This window comes from Paramisgurnus dabryanus, chromosome 1, assembly GCF_030506205.2.
Source record: "Paramisgurnus dabryanus chromosome 1, PD_genome_1.1, whole genome shotgun sequence".
Classification (NCBI taxonomy): Eukaryota; Metazoa; Chordata; class Actinopteri; order Cypriniformes; family Cobitidae; genus Paramisgurnus; species Paramisgurnus dabryanus.
This window is the reverse complement of record NC_133337.1, coordinates 22,099,707-22,113,881: the sequence shown is the minus strand read 5'-3', so window position 1 is coordinate 22,113,881 and position 14,175 is coordinate 22,099,707. Positions and strand designations below refer to the sequence as shown.

At 40.1% G+C, this 14,175-nt stretch overlaps 1 protein-coding gene across 3 annotated transcripts in view; it reads left to right on the top strand.

The window, feature by feature from the left end:
- Window positions 1-14,175, top strand: part of syt1a (synaptotagmin Ia) — a 237,261-nt gene that overhangs the window by 77,419 nt on the left and 145,667 nt on the right. The window lies entirely within an intron of this gene.

Here is a 14,175-nt window from a genome sequence, read left to right as displayed (position 1 = left end):
CTCCTCCTTTGGAGTCAGAAGCATCTGAGGTCCCTTCGTGCCATTCACTTTCCGGGGACGCTCAAATACAGCGGCGGACGCGCTTTCCCGAGCTGCGCGCCCCGGAGAATGGCGACTCCACCCCCAGACGGTCCAGCTAATTTGGAATAAGTTCGGTCGTGCGCAGATAGATCTATTTGCGTCACCGGACGATACCCACTGTCGCCTGTTTTATTAACTAACCGAGGACAGCCTCGGCGTGGATGTGCTGACACACTGCTGGCCGCGGGGGATGCGCAAATACGCATTCACTCCAGTGAGCTTAATCGCACAGACACTGTGCAAAGTCAGGCAGGACGAGGAGAGCCTTTTAGTAGTCGCCCCGTACTGGACGACCAGGAATTGGTTTTCAGAGTTAATGCTCCTCGCGACAGCCCCTCCCTGGCGAATTCCCCTGAGGAAGGACTTTCTTTCTCAAGGAAGGGGCACATTTTGGCACCCGCGCCCCGACCTGTGGGATCTCCATGTATGGTCGTTGAGCGCGCGCAAGGTTTAGGTGATTTATCGCAAGCGGTATCTAACACCATCGACGCGGTACGAGCACCGTCCACAAGACGGGCTTACGCGCTTAAATGGAACCCTTTTTCGTCACCTGGTGCTCTTCGCAACGCGAGGACCCCAGAGAATGCTTAACATTGTGCTTTTATATATCCTCAACATAGGTTAGATGGTAGGCTGTCACCCTCCACCATTAAAGTTGATATCGCCGCTATTTCTGCTCATCACTCGCTTATTAACGGCAGATCAGTTGGCAGCATGATTTGGTTATTAGATTTTAAGAGGCGCTCGCAGGCTAAACCCCTCGCGCCCTCCCTCTATTCCTCCTGAGACCTGTCCATGGTGCTGAAGCCCTACTACAGGTTCCGCGTTCGAGCCTTTGCAGTCTGCGAGTCTGAAGTTTTTGTCAATGAAAACTCTGACCCTGCTAGCATTGGTCTCCGTAAGAGAGTAAGGAATTTACATGCATTCTCTGTTGACGATTCGTGCCTTCAGTTTGGTCCTGCTGTCTCACTGAGACCCAGACCAGGCTACGTGCCCAAAGTTCCCACCACTCCCTTCAGAGATAAGGTGGTGAGCTTGCAAGCGCTGCTCCCCGGAGGAGGGCAGACCCAACCATGGCTTTATTATGCCCCGTACGAGCGTTACGCAGCTACGTGGATCGCACACAAAGCCTCAGGACCTCAGACCAGCTCTTGTTTGTTATGGTGGCCAGCAGAGAGGGAAAGCTGTCACTAAGCAGAGGATGTCTCATTGGATAGTTGATACTATCACCCTTGCTTATAATCTGCAGGGCATTCCTTGTCCATTTAATTTGAGAGCTCACTCTACTAGAAGTGTAGCCTCATTTTGGGCATTCGCTCGTGGTTCCTCGCTAACAGACATCTGCAGAGCTGCTGGTTGGGCGACACCTAATACGTTCATTAGATTTTACAGTGTTCGTGTCGAGCCTGTCTCCTCTCGTGTTCTTTCCTCGTTAGGGGAAGCACAGAGAACAGGCTCGCAGGTCGGCTTGCAGCCTCCGACTGCTGCTCCAAACTGAGCTCAGTATGGAAGGCCTTCGAGGCAAAAACGCGTAATAAATTGTTTTGCCTTCCTCCGCTGCCTTGGCAGCCTGATGTTGCGGAGCATCCGCTGCCAGCCTCTCACTAGCTGCATCCTCGCGAACCTGTGTTTGGCTCGGGCATCCACATTGCGTCCCACCGGGTTCCTTTGTGAGTATTTTTCCGTGGGGTTAATCCTACTAGCCCACGTTTCCCTCAGCAGAGAACTGCTTTGCTTACACAGCCACGGCTGTCATTTATACCTCAACTACGGTTGACTTTCGCCCACCAATAGCCCTTAACGGGGCGGTGGCTTCCGCAGCGTCCCTATACCGCTCAGATAGGGCGCTTCCCAGTCGCTGGCACTACTGTGGGGTTAAAGGAACATCTAGTGCCCGGCCTTCTGCCTTAAAACCTAATTCTCCTTATCCTTAAGTGGAACCGGAGGGCTTTACGCAGACACTGGAAGAGGTCAGCCCTCAGTGGCGTTTTGGTAGGGATTCCCAATTCGTCGGTCACGACGTGACGTCGTAGTGACCGACTGAAAGGGAACGTCTCGGTTACGTATGTAACCCTCGTTCCCTGAAGGAGGGAACGGAGACGTCACGTCCCGTCGCCACAGGGCTGCTCCCTGCTGTTTATTGGCCGGTCACACTTTCCGGCTTTCTCAGCGAAAAAGAAGCTAATTTCCATATTTGCACCTGTGGCTTATATACGCACCTGGCGGGGCGGCGCCAGCATTATGCAAATATCTCAATGCCAAGTTCATTGGCGTTTTAGTAGTATTCGAAGCAGATTGGTCTCTCTAAGCGAGTTCCCAATTCGTCGGTCACGACGTGACGTCTCCGTTCCCTCCTTCAGGGAACGAGGGTTACATACGTAACCGAGACGTTTTTTCAGGTTATCATCCGAGCACCGGATATTATGTCAGTGTTCCCGCTCCACCAAACCATTTACTACTTTTATTGAATAGATTGCAATCACACTATATTTAGAAATGCATTTCGTCTTTGTTCATTTCTCGTCCTCTTGTGTTGGTTTTGCAGACTATTCCCTACCAAGTAGCTTTTAATGGAAATGATGCTGGCTTGTTCCTCAAAAAGGTTATGTTGCCCTCTATGCTTTTTTTCGAAAGTTTAAACATAGTGTTTTTTAGCATCAATAGTATGATATTTTTCTCAAAGTAAATGGCATAGATGCTCCGCAGTGTGTTGATTTTTGAATGTTGATACCCAGCATTGGATGCTGGTGTGTTGGGATGCGGCGAGTTAGGACCATGCTTTGCTGGTGAGCAACAAGGCAGTGTTAGCTCACCATCGTGAATTTGAGCAGTTTTTCAGCAGGACCAAGATGTTGGGTATAAAGTACCTGCATAATAAACTTCATCTAATTAATTTCCTGATCAATGCATGATTTCGTTTGACGTCCTTATTCCAGTTTAATGCAAAGCTTTCTATATAAGGTGCATGATAAAATAAGCAATTTTCCAAGAAGCTTTGAGCATCTCAATGGCCTCTTTAGTACACAACCCCTTGTTGCGTCTTCTCTAACCAAATGAAGTCAGATCAGTCAGGTCTACCACTGTTGCTTCGTCTCTCCGCCCAGCCTGTGCCACTTTGAAGTCTGGAGTAATTAGTTGCCGCCTGTGAAGTAGCCTAGCTAAATGTGATGTGCAGACTCCATTTTCGCTGATAATGATCTCTGTAATGTTCCAGCACATTTGTTATCAAATGCATTGAAACGTATGTACTCAATCTTTGCATCCCTCCTGGTTTTGTTATAGGCAGAGAACAAACCATGACCTCCAGAAGGTCACTGCAATGAAATACACTTTGTTAGACAACATACTGAACACTGAGGTCAACGCCTTATGCAACTATCCTGAAAGTAGGTCTGGAGTATTAGAGTGGCGGTCATGTGGCAGAACATCTCAGGCTGAATAGTCTAAGGCTTTTTGGCTTTTGTTCCTGATCTCTTGTTTAATGAGAGTCATGAATAGACTGAGTCCACCAATACTCTGGTGATTGTCTAAATGATATAATCCCCTCCAATGATACCTCGGTCTAATGATGTATAAAACATCCTCACTAGTGGATTAATTCTCCAATTGACAGAAATTCATTGTAGTTGACAAAGAGATGTGGGCATTTATTCAGAGCTTTCAAAAAGCCAAAGATCTGTCATTCACTTTTAATTAGGGATGTGAAAGGTGCCATCATCTTTTGAGAGCGTTATGTAAAGGTTATGTATAAAACTCAAGTAATGATCCTTAACCAGAAACTACAATTATGGCGGTGATAGCAAGTTGAATAGCTGAATAGTTGCATACCTAAAAGAGCCAATGAGGTCCAAAACAACAAGAGTAATTAGCAATGAAGGCAATGGATAACAGTGATATGGGTTTTGCTTAGGGCTTTGAACCAGAATTTTTTCCCAATAGGCTTTATGCCCAGCTGCACTACTTCCTGAACTTCAGCCAGCTCCTTGTTTCCTGTCTGCCATTATTGGACAAACTGATTAATCCAGCTGTGTCTGATTATTGTTGTTGTGACTACTGAGGTCAGGCACACCTGGATTAATCAGTTTGTTTGTGACTACTAAGGTCAGGCACACCTGAATTAATCAGTTTGTCCAATAATGGCAGACAGGAAACAAGGAGCTGACTGAAGTTCAGGAAGTAGTGCAGCTGGGCATAAAGCCTATTGGTTCGTTCCGAACAGAAACAGTATTTCCGGTTTTCGGTTCAACCCTAAAATTGACGTTCCCGAACCGGTTAATAACGTTCCATGTCAGCTGTGGAACATACAAATAAGTAGGCTGATCATTAGGACATTAAACTTAAATTATTAGTCTACTGTACATAATTTTCCTTAAATCTTGTCATCAAACATTAAAAAAGGCTACATTATGTAAGCGGCATAACTGTAATTCTGACATGCCTACATTTGTTGAGTGCACTTAAACACGCGCACACACATAGACGGAGGACGAATGCCAAACAGCGCTTCGGGAAGAAGATGCAGCAAACAGTCGCTCCACATAAAGTGACAATTACGTTGTTTTTCAATGCTTTATTTACCAAAAGTATTTTAATGGACTACAGTATGAGACACAGTAGCGTAACTCTCTCCCTCATGTTTATACATCAAGAGTTCTGATCTTTGAAGGGCGAAGTTGGACCGGACACATTTAACCACATGTGCGTACAGAAAATTGCTCACTTAAGCATCTTTTAGCGGTTAAATTGTTTAAAATCACTTAAGTGTTAACATTTGCAAGCCTTTGAAACACTTGCAAATGATCAACTTTCACCCTATTTAAATTTGCTTAGTAATCTGCGAATCGCATGCGAGCCGAACCGTGGGTCGTGATCTGTACGGAACAATTGCGATCCGTTACACCACTAATTAGTATTAAAAACAAACATCTTGAGATACTTGGTAGCCTACAATATTATGATTGAGCATTAGAGACTTGGGCTTGAGTAGGCTACTTGCTGGTGGCAAGCTTCTCATTTCACAGATGAGTCAACGACTACCGGAAGTGAACTTCATTGAGTATTGCACAGAAATCTTGTCAAAGAACAAAACAATAACGGTATTAACCGGTTACCATTATTTTAAATAAATGTTTCTGTTCCAGAACATATTTTTTTTTTAAAGTTTCCGGTTTCGTTTCTGTTTCTTGCAAAACATCAAAAGTTTCTGTTTTTTGTTTTCGTTCCGTGAAACCCGTTCAAAGCCTTGGTTTTGCTACATTTCACTATATGTATTCTGATTTGTTTTTCCTCTATACAGAAGCAAAACAGTTGTCATAATAATTAAATATATAAAGAGCTCACCCTCTAATGGTACATTCACACGAGGCGTAAGCTTAATTTACAAAGAGGCTAGTTTTTTTCATAATTTTCCGAATTGTGAAATTATTTAGGCACTTATGTCATTACTATGCAACCCCCCCCCAAAAAAAACCCGTCTGTATACTTTTAAATGTGCTTATTTAATAAAACATCTTAGTTCTTAATGCCTCTAAAAAAGACTTAACTATCTTCATGCAAATGCTCTCTCTCGCTAAGATTATAGATATCTTGACTCAAGTGACTTTAAGTAAAAGTTAAAAAGTTTTGACTTCTAATGATTTAAAAACTAATCTGATCCACATCAAAATACTAAGCGATCAGAAAAAATGTGGGTCTGAATCTGGATTTAGTGTTTTCCAATTGAGATTTATCAAGTAAACAACTCGTTCCACTCTTATAAAGCCTAGGTTATTGTCTCTGAGCAGTTGAAGCTGATAAGATTGGGATTACTTTATCTACTGTGAGGGAGGACGATGTCTTCAGAGCCACAAATGAGCTTGAAGTCTTTGAATCCACCTCTCTCTCAGGCAGCACCTGATTGTGTTGGCCAATCTAACAGCCCGAATCGGCTCCCTTGATACTTATTTCAAGATCATGTTGAATCCAGACTCATTTTAAGCTATTTTCCTGGGAGACCCTCTGAGTGTGGGCTGAAATTGCAGCTTGTTACGTTGAGGCAGTGTTGACTTTCCTAATTGCTGTTCGTCTGGATCTCATCTCTCTCTTGGCCTGTACCACAAAGTTCAATTCAGCAGAATAGCCGACGCCTCCCCCGTACATAAAACAGAAAGGACCACACCCGCTTGTTTAACACTATCTTGCTTTGCAATTTAAGGTTCTTTCAACTACTATGTTTCTGCAATGATGTATATTACACCTCTTGTCAGATTACGTTGTGGGTTTTTTTGTCTTATGCTACCATTTGGGCCAGTGGGATTGCAATTATATTGTTATATCTGGTGTTCAACCTCCAAATAAGTCTCTTCACAGATCTTTGCGTGGCAACTGGGCACTTTGGGGAATTTAATTAGGCTTTGTGCAAAAGCTGTGCAGACTCAATTGTGTTGATCCTTAAGGGAATAATTCTTGATTTTTCTTGAGCTTCTTGATAGTTCTTGAGTTTGCATGAACGTTTAACACTGTAATATTTATAACACATTACAGCTGCTGAAATGTATTATATTTACAACTTGACGCATACAGTTTTAGAGAAGTGTATTAAGGGCTCAGATGCAAAAGTGGCTAAACACCCCCTTCATCCAAAATGAGATTATTGCATTAACCGACTGCTCTCATTACGTATTATACGTTCATCAATACTTTCAATATTTGAAAATTTGCTTAATCCCAGCCTCATGCCATTAGGAAATACTGGTTTATTGGCAGAATCTGTTAAACACCTTGCCGATTTTTCTATAAATCCTCAAAGTGCACAAAAAAGACGAATGTGAAATGACCCTAAATTACATTCAAACTTGGGTCCCTTGTGAGCACTTGGACCTTAATACAACCGAATGACAGCCACAAGCATCACAGCTCCCCCTAGTTTGTGGCTCAGTTTCTTCATTTTTACCTTTCGAATTCTGACTTTCAGTAGTGCAACGTTTTGTAAAGATGCATGCACTTGGAGGGTTTTGCAGCGAAAGACAGAAATACCAATGAAATGACTAAAGTGACATTTGTGAAAATAAGACATTTGGGGAAACTGTGATTATTGTAAAACTACATATTTTACCCCACGTGCTGACTGATTTTGGACTTTAAATCTGGAACTTAAGTGGTCCGAGTTCTTGGTAAATGCCCCTTTAGTAACAATGCCATGAAGTGTTCAAAGCTTCCTGCTGACCACTTGCAAACATCTACGGATAATTAATGGCTGTTTACTGCTTAGGCTGTGAACATTTACTGAAAGCAGCGGTGCTCGTAATGGCCTGTTTTTGTAGTCATAAAAGAAATGGTTTCACTCCATCATTGCAAAACAAAGAAGATGTAAATACCAGGGCTTTGTGCTTGAATATACAAACAGGTGCAATTAAAATGTTATGCTTAAAAAAAATTCTGTATACTCATATTTAAGGTTATGGATTTGACAAGCTAAATGTACTTTTGCCTATACTATGTGTGTGTCAGATCTTTTGAGTACACTGTTAGAAAAAAATATGTTTGTAATTGTATGTATACATTTGGTACCAATACCTTTGAGATAAAAATAAGCTCGGTTTGGTACCAGCATTAACAGTACCTCTGATGTACTAATATGATCTCTTTGGGTGCAAAACTGTACTTTTTGAATGTGTACTGCCCCTGTGAAAGCTGGGGTACTTATTTAGGTAATATTTTTTCTGACAGTGTATACTGGCAACTATTATGAACTAATGCTTTAGAAGTGCCTTAGTAACCATCCAAAACACTTCAGTATAAAATAAATTCGAACACTATTAAGAGCTTTTCAAATTGCTCTGTCTCGCATGTCAGGTATTTTTCAGATGACCTATGATATCCTACTTTCTTTCATTTTTATGTTTCCACTAGAAGATTTCTTTCTTGTCTCCAAAAGGGGCCAATTACTTGGCCTTATAGCTGCCCTATGCTGTCAGTGCTACGGAAAGCTGAGACATATGGCCTATCAAAACCAGCAATTAGATCTTTGGCCTTTTACTTAAAACCTCTCTTGTTGGAGGAAAACACGTGCTGGCCTTACAAAGAAATCCTATTCCCAGAAATGACATTAACCTTCATCACCAACCTTTGAAAGAGTCAAAATAATGACCTTTTATGTCAGATACATCTTTGTATAGTTTCTGAAGTATCTGGTATTTTTGATAATGGTGAAATAAAACTTGGACCTAAAACTTTTTGCTGTGTATGAGGTAACTATGTGTTCCTTTAGATAATGCAATGGACTTTACTTCCAACTAGGGGTGGGCGATAAACCAGTAGTTATGATAAACCGGTAAAAATTTGTCAACCGGTAGAGATTTTGGAATATCGTCTCTATTGAGGTTACGCGCCCACGTCACGTTGCTGTGCACGTGGTCATGAAAACTTAACGTTTATTTAAGCACTGCAGTTTTAAAACAAGTGATTTTAAGCTATATGCACGCACTGTTTTTGTGTGATAGGAGCACGCAAGTCGCGCATCCACTGCTCATTAAGCTCGTGAACAGTTTTGCCACTTTATTTTCGTTAAATAAATGCATCAAAATTCCCGTCTTTGCAAGTATCCTCATAAACACGGCCATTTAGGGCTTAAGAGAAATAAACAACTTAAAGAGAAAACGCATGTGTAACAGTATATTGGATCCGGACTGTCTTAAAGGAGAAGTTACCTAATTTTGCTTCTGTCTGTCATTAATATTTTTGAGAAAAAAATCCAAGTATATACGCGGTTGTGAGGTATCTGAAAAAATAGTTCCACTATAGCAAAAAACACGGATTGAAATCATACATTGCGCCAATATATTTGTTTTTAATCATCAAAAAAGTTTTGAAAATGAACGTTAAGTGTTGTTTTAATGACATGTTTGTGCATGGCCATTGACTTCCATTCTGACGCAGTCAAGAGACGCTTCTAAACGCGTCTCAAGTCATTGAGAAATGTCAGTGTCCATCACTGTAGTTCATCCAAAACAAACCAGAAATGAGACTCAAAGTGTTAAATACCGGAATCCTTTAAGATAGCGCTTTACTTCCTGCTTTTTTCAAAACAATCGCATCTTAATGACGAAAGCACACCTGGGCTCGGATCGATAAAGTACAGTGTGAGTGCGTGCATCTGGGGGAGTAGGGAGGGGGGACAATCGTGCTGGGGCATGGTTTGCTTTGGTTTGGATAATGTGAGTGCGCCCGTAATGACGCAATGAGGTGCACTTGCTAGCCTGTCCCATTTACATGTTCTCCGAATGCTAAAGAGTAGCCTCGCCTAGCCTCTGAAGGAAGTGACTTGTAAGGACTAGTCCTCGGGACGTTGTCGGCGATTCTTCCTATGGTAAAGTCATGCAGTGTGAAACCCCCTGTCGCCAACCCATCATGCAGTCTGAAACAGCAGCGACTGAACGCTACCCCAGATAGTCACGCAGTGTGAAAACATCTGTGACCCGACTAGTTTGAAAATCATGCAATCTGAACTCGGCATTAGAGGTACACAGTGGTAGTGTGCGTATTAGTACCTCAAAGGTACATAATGTATACATATGGTATCTGTACCTTAATAGTACATATTTGGACTTTTTTAAAGAGTAGTACGCCAGTTACAGCATAGGCCATTTTCTGATGACAATTTATTACATCCACAGTATATCTGCACAGTTGTAAGCAAATATGGTTGCTAGGTTATTATTTGGCTTTAAGGTAAAGATAAGAAGAGTTAATGTTTTATGCATGGTGTGTAGTCTGTGTTTAAGCAATAAAGTTTTGCTTAGTATTTTAGGATCACTTTAATTACACTAATACGATTACGTTTTTATTTTCTGCCTGATCAAGCAGTTGTCTGGATGTGTCTATATAGTTTGGCTTTGTTTTGTTTATATGAAGCTTGCTTTGGACCATCTGCCTCTCGCAAATGATGCCACAGTGTCAATTACAATAACCTATTGTTGTATCCAAAACTATGCCATATTTCTGTCACGGGAAAAGGGCTTCATTGTGTAATAATCATTAGATGGATATAAACTGGAAAACTCATATCCTTTACTGTTATGCACAGCACACAAAAAAAACAGTGCACATTTTGAAAAATTCATCAAGTGAATTTGTATCAATGATAGAATGACAGTAATGCTGTGTAAAATCCATCCTGGTCATTTAAAACTGCTTTTTAACAGGTGGCCACCCATCTGTCCAATGCACTTTTTTACTGCTCTCTAATGAACAGTGGGTCACCTTGGCACACTGATCGTCCATAAATTAAAAACTTTCTGTCAGACCATAAGCAGAATATGTGGCTGTGTAGTCTGAGTCTCAACAATATGGCTGTCGTGCGGTTTTCCTGTTTTTAAGGGACCAACAGGAGCTTTTAGCCAATGTAAAATGTCATGATGCAGTCATAAGCCTTTAGCTGCCTGCGCCATGAGCGTCAAAAGCCTTAGCTTTTGGCCTTTGTCAGGCAAATTTGATGTTGAGTCATGAGAACAGATCACGCGGTGTATCAGCAAGGGGCGGTGAATATGAAATGTCAATGAGAGAAAAGATCCCAAAAGGTCCTTGACACAGAAAGTGTGGTATTGTCAAAGCTCTCTATGGCAAATTAGACACCTCATCACAGTGAGATTGTTTCTTTCAGTTGGAAATCATGACTTGCACCCGAATGCAACTTAATGTAAGGAGAAGTTAACGCTGAATTGTAAGTAGTGTCACGAAATGAAATAGGTTTTATGAACATTCCTTCCATCTGCTAAACAAATAGTATGACTCCAAATTGGATGAGTCAGTGTTTTGATAGTCCTGTGTTTGAACAACTTTTGGTGAAATTGCTTATTTTTTGTTGTTTCCACACATTAAAGTAGGTCAGTATGAATATTTTAATGAGTGAAAAAAGGCACATACGTAATAAATTGTTTTAATCATACATAATAGTGTATAATATACAACGTATACAGTATTAATACTTCTTGTGAGTCAGATTTACATGTTCATTTTTCCTTCTGAAGGACCTATTTTTAAGCACAGATAAGATTTTTTTTCTTAATTTTAACAGTATCCTCTGGTAATATATTTAATTAAGAAAGATTAGAGCTTTACTGGATTGCATTTATAAAAGTTCATTAAAGGGTCATTTTTTGTGATAATTATTTTTATAATAAAATATATACTTTATTGCAATATTTCTATTTATTACAATAAAATGTAAACTGCTATAACTATTTTTTATTTAATACTTTTACCTCCAGACACAAACACTTTAAAGTGTCTTCTTTAAAAAAGACCAAGATTAGCTTTAAACGGAAAAAAAAATGCCAGAGTTATATTTATTTGAAGGTGTACATCACCTTTTCACAACCTTTTACCCCTATGTCAGGGGTAAAAGACACAAGTTACACACAATCAGTGGCGGCTCGTGACTGCTCATCCAAGGGGCGCAAATTCAAAATATCTGTTTGGGGTGTCATGTGTGTTGCTTGTGTTTTCAAAATATGTGTTTGTTGCGTCATGTGCATCACGTGTTTTGTCAAAATAAGTGCCTGCTGCACACGCGTCAAAACCGTTTATGACAAAAAAGACGCTCATGTTCACAAAATACATGCAAGAGACTACCTTAAAGGTAAACTCTGATTACGCATCAGATTATGTGAGTATCTGGCACACGCGAACGTCTCTTTTATCATAAACCCTTTAGATGCGTCTGCGGCAGGCACTTATTTGGCAAACCCGTAATGCACATAGGATTGCTCGAAACGCAGAACACACATTTTGAAATTACGAACCACACACATGACGGGTTACATACATGTTATGACGAACTTCGCATCAAGAAAAAAACAGTCACCGGCAGCCACTGCACACAATACAGTATACTCTGAAGTATAGCATGGCTTCAGTACATTTTATTACTACACAGTACATGCACTACTTATGTTATGACATCAACATACTGTATGTAACCTTTTGATGATGTCACACCATTAAACACAAAGATGCCTCAGTGCATAACACTTATAAATATAATACCACTAATAAATGTACCACTAATAGCAATAAATGTAATACAAAAAACATACTTTAAACCCAATGAACAACATGGGTGGGAATGATTACCAACTTTTTTATTTTGGGTAAACAAATCCCTTTAACCTTCAAGTAAAGAGTATTATGACCTTTCACAATCTGTTTTTATGTATGATCGAGATGGGCATTGATAGACTTGGCAAGCATGCAGCTCTGCTTTAATAATTAAACACTCCAGTAGGTGGTCAGCGCCGGTGTATAATAAATCAAACTAAATGGGAGTAAACTGTCTAAAATGTATGTTTAAAATGCGTAGAAGTTAAATAGTGGCATATGCCACAATAAGGGGCAAATAAAGTCAGATTAAAGGGAGAGTGATGGGGAGAAAGTGTGTGTTAAAAAGAATACAAGCATCCTCTAGTTTCAAATATTGCAATGTTCATAAAACGAATTATTTTCATGATAAAATTATATTTTAAAGATTTATTTTAGGATAAATTGTTTTGTTTATACAAAATATAGTTATTAGTTATACAAATGCATGTAATACAAATGATTAGATTTAAAAGGTTATTAAACCTCCAAACCCAATTTAGTTGGATCATTTTTCTCTCCAAGTTCAGTTTAACCATGGTAGTGCTTAAATCCTTCCTAAATTATATTTTTAATGCTTTTCCCAATAAAGTTGGTGCCTGAGAGTTACAGGTTGGTTTCAATTTTGGAATACAGGACTATGCAAATTCTAATTAACAGAATATTAAATTGCCATTAACTCTCAAGAGCTCAAACCTACTTCTTCATATTTAATTTAAGTTGACTTTCTCTGCACAGGTCTTCGTGTGGACATTCAAAGATTGTAATTCAGTTCTTCAATGAATTCTTCAGTCTGTTTTATTTAGAGCTGCGCTAATTAATGAACTTAAACTACAGCTGTGCCTTCAGGCTACTTTGAAGCTGTTATTCAAAACATATTTAATTGAATGTTCAGAGTATATACAGTAAGTATGTGATCCACAGGTCTAATGAGAATTATGTCAGTGAATATGGATTGCATATTTGCATTAGGCCTGTGGATTACATACTTACTTAAAATAATGTAGATGTTTGTTTTTGACATTATGAAGTAATATAATTTACTCTAAATGTACCCCAAATTTTTAACTGATGCAATGTCGTAAATGAGATAAACAATGTCAGTTTTGTCCTTCCTTTAATACGGTATCATTTTGTTTTGCCAGTTCATCTTACTTAACCCCCTAAACTGGCGCAGACCTTTTTGAGTGAGGGGGGGGGTGTGAAAAGGTGATTTACACCTTTAAATTAATATAACTAATTTTTTCGTCTAAACCTAATCTTGGTCTTTTTTAAAGAAGACACTTTAAAGTGTTTGTGTCTGGAGATAGAAAAATATTAAATAAAAAATTGTTATAGCAGTTAAAATTGTGTTGTAATATAAACAAAGTATATATTTTATACATAATATATCTGGGTTCACACCAGCCGCGTTTGAGGTGTCAAATTCGCGTCTACTGCGTCTAGCTTGCCGCTTGAATATTTTGAGTTTACTTGCTTCATTCATGCGTGAAAGCAGCGCGTGAAATTCTAGTCATCAAGACATTGGCTGTTTCTCAATTCTAAGAATGCAAAGATCAGACTTGCATTCTCATGGAGACTGGTCTTGCCAGGTGACCTTGGAAGAACGAACTCAGAACGCACTGGTGAGAATTGAGATTTGTGCGATCTTCCTGTTGGTCACGTGACTTCCTCAGATTTCAATGCGCAAGTCTGCACTCGATGCATCCTCGATATCAAGAACTCATCCGGGTATTTTTCACGCCTCCTCTGTACTTCCGTTCTTGAGAATTGGAATCGAACTCTGACTGTTAATGATGACGTAGAGCGAGGACACAAGGACGCAAGATCGCTGAAGAATGCATATTGAGAAACAGCCGTTCATGTGGAAATTCGCGTCATGGGAGGGGCTTCTGTAACTCGCTCGCTTCCAGTAATCACTTCACTACAAGAGCAAGCTCCTGATTGGTTAACGCGGCATGTTTTTCCGCCAAAGTTAAA